General features: G+C 42.6%; 1 protein-coding gene across 7 annotated transcripts in view; it reads right to left on the bottom strand.

Moving 5' to 3' along the window:
- Positions 1-3,439: 3,439 nt before the first annotated feature.
- Positions 3,440-7,304, bottom strand: part of LOC123187807 (branchpoint-bridging protein) — an 11,742-nt gene continuing 7,877 nt past the window's right edge. For 5 of the 7 annotated variants that reach the window (XM_044599759.1, XM_044599754.1, XM_044599756.1 and 2 more), the window contains one exon: positions 3,440-3,889. The gene's annotated coding sequence lies outside the window, so the exon portion shown is untranslated. The remainder of the gene's footprint in view (positions 3,890-7,304) is intronic. The other 2 variants (XM_044599755.1, XM_044599757.1) reach the window with 1 other exon arrangement.

Raw genomic sequence — 7,304 nt, 5'->3', positions numbered from 1 at the left:
AACTAGAGCCCCTTGCAGCGCCACCTCGGGGAAACTCGAGGGCTGGTTTTAGTTGTACGGATTGCTTATCCGGTGTGCCCTGAGAACGAGATATGTGCAGCTCCTATCGGGATGTCGGCGCATCGGGCGGTCTTGCTGGACTTGTTTTACCATTGTCGAGGATGTCTTGTAACCGGGATGCCGAGTCTGATCGGATTGTCTTGGGAGAAGGAATATCCTTCGTTGACCGTGAGAGCTTGTGATGGGCTAAGTTGGGACACCCCTGCAGGGTTATGAACTTTCGAAAGCCGTGCCCGTGGTTATGGGCAGATGGGAATTTGTTAATGTCCGGTTGTAAAAAACCTGAAGTTTATCTTAATTAAAATACATCAACCGCGTGTGTAACCGTGATGGTCTCTTCTCGGCGGAGTCCGGGAAGTGAACACGGTGTTGGAGTTATGCTTGACGTAGGTTGTTCTAGGATCACTTCTTGATCATAGTTTCTTGACCGTGCTTTGCCTTCTCTTCTCGCTCTCTTTTGCGTATGTTAGCCACCAAATATGCTAGTCACTTGCTGCAGCTCCACCTCATACCTTTACCTTACCCATAAGCTTAAATAGTCTTAATCGCAAGGGTGTGAGATTGCTGAGTCCCCGTGACTCACAGATACTTCCAAAATTAGCTTGCAGGTGCCATTGAACCGTGCAGGTGACGCAACCAAGCTCAAGGAGGAGCTCGATGAAGATCTTGTCCTTTGTGTTGTTTCGTTCCAGTTGATCAGTAGTGGAGCCCAGTTGGGGTCGATCGAGGATCTGTGTAGCATTTGGGGTAGTCTTCTTTTATTTTGGGTTCCGTAGTCGGACCTTGAGTGTATCTGGATGATGTAATGCTTTATTCTTCTAATTGTGTGAAGTGGCGATTGTAAGCCAACTATGTATCTTTTTCCCTTATGTATTACATGGGTTGTGTGAAGATTACCTTACTTGCGACATTGCTTTCAATGCGGTTATGCCTCTAAGTCGTGCTTCGACACGTGGGAGATATAGCCGCATCGAGGGCGTTACAATTCCGTTTGGACTCCGTTTGATATTCCTTTTCTGTAAACTCAAAAATAAGGAAAAAACAAAAATTGACACTAGGCTCTAGGTTAATAGGTTAGTCCAAAAAATAATATAAATTAGCATATTAATGCATATAAAACATCCAAAATAGATAATATAATAGCATGGAACAATAAAAATTATAGATACGTTGAAGACGTATGAGTAGCAATGATACAATGAATGACTTGTGGCCGAACTTTTTGTCTCTCTTCAATGATAGAGCCAGACTCCGTGACCGCACATCGCCTGGTGGTGCGTGATGCACTTGATCAATGCAACCGGACCATCGGTTGCATTGATCTTGGATGGTGCTTCAACGATGCCAAGAGAGGCTTGGGTGTGGCTTGGTGTGACATCCGTGAAGTCGTTGTAGTACTCCGCAATTCTCCCCCAAAAATGATCCTTGGATTAGTCCATTCCAACTGTTGCATCCATGGATTTGTTCATCCAAGTATCGCACAAAGCTAGATCTTCCACTTGGTTATAGTTGTGAGTCCTTCCCCTTGGTTGCTTCGTGCTCGATTGGGTTTGGATCCCCATTGGATCATCACCCTCTTCTACTTCAGCCAGCTCCTCAAGTTCTTCCTCTTCAGCCACCTACTCTTCGGTCAACTCCTCTTCAACCACCTCCTCTTGGGTCTCGACTTGATGATCGAACACCGAATCATAATTGAGATCCTCGAGGCAAAGCGTATGAGACGACTCCAAAGACGTCAAGAATCCGGTCGTGTTCATCTCCGCACTATGACAACAACAATAAAGTCCATCATCCATCGGCCACCAACAATCACCGCAAAATGCAAAGGCCGAAATGGAAAATGATTTTATTACCTAGTAGGCATTTCATCAAGAACTTGGCGGCCGCCAGAGGCGCCGAAGTAGTGGTCGTAGGGGTGGCCGAAGACGGTGCATGATCCGTCGGACAGGGCGAGGAGCAGGAGTGGTTTTTTCTTCTTCTTCTTCTTCTTCTTCGCGCCTCCGCGAGGGCCGACGAGGCCGTCATCGGCTTCCGAGCTCATTTGGCACTAGCAGGAGCAACGGGAGGCGGTCGACCGCCGTCGAAGAGTCCTTAGCCACCCCATTGACCTTTCTACCAGTGGTGGCAGCCGGCGTGGTGGACCAGACCAAATTTTTTTTATGCCCGGCATTCTTCGATGTGGCGGCAACGGGAGAGGGGGGTTGATACGTCTCCAACATATCTATAATTTTTGATTGTTTAATGCTATTATATTATCAATCTTGGATGCTTTATATGCATTTATATGGTATTTTATATTATTTTTTGGGACTAACCTATTAATCCAGTACCCAGTGGCGGCAACGGGAGAGGGGGGTTGATACGTCTCCAACATATCTATAATTTTTGATTGTTTAATGCTATTATATTATCAATCTTGGATGCTTTATATGCATTTATATGATATTTTATATCATTTTTTGGGACTAACCTATTAATCCAGTACCCAGTGTGAGTTCCTATTTTTTTGCTTGTTTTTGGCTTTCGAAAAATCAATACCAAACAAAATCCAAACATGATGAAACTTTACGGTGATTTTTTGTGAACGAGAAGGGACCCCAGAAGATTCGGTGGGAGGCCAGAAGACCTACGGGAAAGCCACGAGCCCACAAAGCGCGCCCCCGAGCTCGTGGGTCCCATGCAGCTCCGTTTGACCTAATTCCACCTCTATAATATCACAAATATTCAGTGCAAAGGTTATACTCAATTCACAAAAAAAAATTACAAATGTCAGGACTCTTTCCCAGATAAAAAACTGAAGATCTCAGCCCAAACATTTTCACCACCTTTGATGTTCGCCATATTACAGTACTCTCATCAATCATCAAGTTGTGACATCATGGATTCAGTTCGACCTTGACATCTCAAAAAAAATTGTGATGCCTCATCTTTTCACCAAATACGTTGCTGCTCGACGTGTTACACCCACCCCTGAAGAAGACACTGACATATTCAGTAGCAATGGACAGCCGCCGGTTTGCTATTATATCATTAAAACGCAGCCAAAAAAACACGCCAACAATTCTATGTGGCATCATCTAGTCGTCTAGAAAAAAGATAGGAATTGCATGGCGATTAATCTTCTGTACATGTCAGAAATATACAGAGACCAGAGTTGTTCCTCTAAAATTTCTCCAAAATTTGGATTATTATTTGAAAGCTTCCCAAAAAATCCTGAAAGACGCAATGTTTTTAATCAAAATATAACCCGCCAGCAACATACTTCGATTTTGTATGAACACCCCTAACATGGCCGCCAATAAACCCACGTAGCTCAGTACTGCTGTCCAGGAGCTAGTATATCTGTATACTTCTCACATTACAGTATCTAGGGTGTATAAATCACGACTGGTACAAATCATATATTAAGAAAGTAACTTCTTGTCAAAAAGCCTTGTCCTAAGAAACCTGATAATTCCTAGGTCATCTGTCCCATGTCCTAACTGTCATTTGTTACATCTAGCTTGCATGTGACTTTGTTTTCAGTACAATCCAATGACATACGCAGATACGTACGCCACATGATTCGGAATTTCTACTCCCTCAAACTGCAAAAACGTCTTATATTAGTGAACAGAGGTAGTATCTTCTCTAAGCACTTGTAATTTGCTTCAAGATTCATGCACCTGTCCCGTTATCTCTCCCCTTCTCCCATGCCGTGACCCCCCTTCTCTTAAATTTATCCCCGCCGCCGCCGCCAGTGCTTCCACGCCCCTTCAACAAAATTGCAAGTTCCGTACCATCGCCTTGCTTCTGCCATCAGAGCAGGTTAGGTGTTGGGACTAGGTGTCTGCATACCAAAAAAGCGAGAACAATCAGATGAGATGATACTCTGTGATAGTTCAAACAGAAAGATGCACTTAAAACTACAGGGAAACATGGATAAATTGTTCAGGGTTCGCATTGACTGAATATCAGCAAAGGAAGTGAAACATCTTCCTCTGGAACACGCACTTATGTGCGTGTAATTTTGTACTGTACTAGAAAATGGCGTCAAAATAGTGCAGGCCTTTCAACCAAAACGACTGGTAAAGAAGCCTGAAAAGCTAAAAGCTAGGAAGAAACCAAAACCAAAACCAAAACCAAGACACAAACACAAACCAAACATTCAAAAAGAAAAAGAACAGCCATCCTGCTATGCATATGAAGTGAAACATGAGCACACCATATTTTTTGAGCAGAAATGAGCACAGCATATTTTTTGAGCGGAAATGAGCACACCATATCCTTCAACGGATATGATTTGCAAGGCACCACCAAAATATCGAGCAAAAAGGGCGAATGGCAAGAAGACTTTAACCATATCCTGCTAGTTACGCCTTCACTAGGGCCATCAATATCACGTGGATTCTTTGCAAACTGAAGAATTATACGGAGGCGCATTCCACTACCTTCATCCCTGACCTCTACTAGCAAAGCATTGAAGGTCAAAGAATTAAATCACAGGTTCACCACCTGGGATGTATTTAATGAGAACATATTGGCTCTCCGCATCAAGTGATGCACACAGCCACCATGATCCCTCATGTTGATTGTTTAATACTATAACATGACCAAAACAGGTCTCAGTCCACAAAATCTAGCACTCTGCTGACATTACAAAGCATGTACTCCGGCTAGCCAAAACTCGAGGACCAAGGATATTATTGGTAACCACCCATGATTTTCGAGCATAGCAGCAGCCAATCAAATTAACTCGCAGTTATTTCGGAGCATCGCAGCAGCCAGCTTTGCTTTTGCATGCAGCGAACCATCGCACACGTCCAGCGCTAACAAGATTAACCCGTCATTATTGCATGCAGCAATTCACCCGAAACGGCAGCCAATCCTGTGTGCGTTCAACAGAGGGGATCATCGAGGGGAAGCAAACACCCACGTCCAGCGGGGCCTTAAAAACACAGACGCAGCTGGCTTGCTAAGTGGCCCGATAAACCTGGACGGAGGGAGCATCACATAGAAGGATTGATATCAAGAACTTTGATTCTGCATCTACGTTTAGTAACAGCAAGTGAATGTTGTTGAGGAAGAGGATGTAGCAAGAAATTAAACTGACAGAGAACTCATAAATTGGATTCCCTCACAGCCGTGGAGTCTACGTGAGTGAAGATGCCCGGCAACAATATATGGACAAGCCCGAAATGGTACCACACACTAAAGATCAAAACAACAATATTCCACTGAGAAATTCTGGCAAAATCTCCCATAAACATGGTAATATGGACACACAAGCAAGACGATTGAAATATATGCAGATCATAAACACAATAGTGCAAAAATTCCATATAAACAATTCAATGTTAAATGTAAAATCCATACAGAACTAAGCCTGTGATCACCCCCCGCCCCTTCTCCCAGTGACACGTGGGGTTCCACGTAAACTGATAAAACATAATCCGAGCAGGTTCCTAGCGTGTACTGCCATGGGGCTTCACCTAAACATTCAAGATTCATAAAGAAACCTTCAAGGACCTACTCCCTCCGTTCACAAATACAAGATGTTCTAACTCTTTCAGAATCAGAAATAATTTGTTACCCATGGTGGTAGCTACGCACGGCCCCAATTTTTATCTCTAATTATTTTGGACTATGAAAAATAACTCTATAACAAAAATATCGTGACTTTGGACCAGCCAGGCAAGCAAATAGGCAATTATGCCATAAAGGCAAGCAAAAAGACTTGAGAGAAGTGAGCAAAGGCCCTTTCTACACAACGAAAAGCACTTGTGTCAAAAAAGAAATAAAAAAGACAAAGTGAAGTGAGAAAAGTCGTTTCTATACAACAAAAATGCACTTGTGCCAATGCCATAAGAAACCCGACACCTCATATATCAAAAAAGGCACTTATGCCAAAGGGTGTGTAGCTGCCACCATGCGTGCGTAGCTACCACCATGCATAGGAAATCGCCTCTCAGAATATATAGACACATTTTAGTGTCTGTTCACTTATTTCAGTCCATATGTAGTCCATATTGAAATATCCAAAACATCTTATATTTGTGAACGTTGGGAGTACCTACTAAATATAGCATGGTAACAAGACTTAATTAATCACATCACTAAATGTACTCCAGCAAATGATCATGTGAGTGTTTGCGTGTGCATATCCAGATCATGTGCTATCCCCCTACAGTAAGTTGCTTAAACAATCACCTAGCCATCAATGTAAACATGGCAATATGTGGTACAACCAAATGAAAAGACACCATATGAAAGCACAAGATTCATAGCATTAGTCCATTTGCAATTGACTACCGCAGTACAATGTTTTCCAAATTTCAACAACTATTCAATGATCATGTGCGTGCATGTCAAAACATAAATCTCATACCACATACAAGTTATGGTAAGTTATCTCAAAAAAATAAAATAAAAACATAAATCTCATCAATAGCTTATGTCGAGCACAACTAAAGTGACACCATTCGGTGTCCATCCACATCCACACCATCACGTGAGGGCATCTGGGATCTCCAACCTTTAAATGCATATGCAACAATATGCATTTATTTCCTCATAAGTGTGAGTCATAACCCGATATATTCCATAAACACGAGCAAGAATTTCGAGCATAATAAGAATGATTCAGTAGCCATATTCGACAAAAAAACCTTCTCAAGAGTCATGAGCAACATATACAATGAAGAACGAGGAGCGCAACATACACAAACATCCAATGGTATCAATGGTGACGTGCATCCATTGACTACCAATATGCATGTACCTGCCTCAACCAGAGTGCAAGGTGCAGCTGTGGCAGCTCCATCATATTCCATAAACACGAGCAAGAATTTCGAGTATAATAAGAATGATTCAGTAGCTATACTCGATTAAAAAAAACTTCTCAAGAGTCATGAGCAACATATACGATGAAGAACAAGGAGTGCAGCATACCCAAACATCCAATGGTATCAATGGTGATGTGCATCCATTGACTACCAATATGCATGTACCTGCCTCAACCAGAGTGCAAGGTGCAGCTGTAGCAGCTCCAACATATTCCATACACACGAGCATGATAAGAATGATTCAGTAGCCAATTCGACCCAAAAAAAACCTTCTCAAGAGTCATGAGCAACATATACGATAAGAACAAGGAGCGCAACATACACAAACATCCAATGGTATCAATGGTGATGTGCATCCATTGACTACCAATATGCATGTACCTGCCTCAACCAGAGTGCAAGGTGCAGCTGTAGGAGCTC

The sequence above is a fragment of the Triticum aestivum genome, chromosome 2A (genome assembly GCF_018294505.1).
Source record: "Triticum aestivum cultivar Chinese Spring chromosome 2A, IWGSC CS RefSeq v2.1, whole genome shotgun sequence".
In the NCBI taxonomy this organism is placed as follows: Eukaryota; Viridiplantae; Streptophyta; class Magnoliopsida; order Poales; family Poaceae; genus Triticum; species Triticum aestivum.
This window is presented reverse-complemented; position numbering and strand designations above follow the sequence as displayed.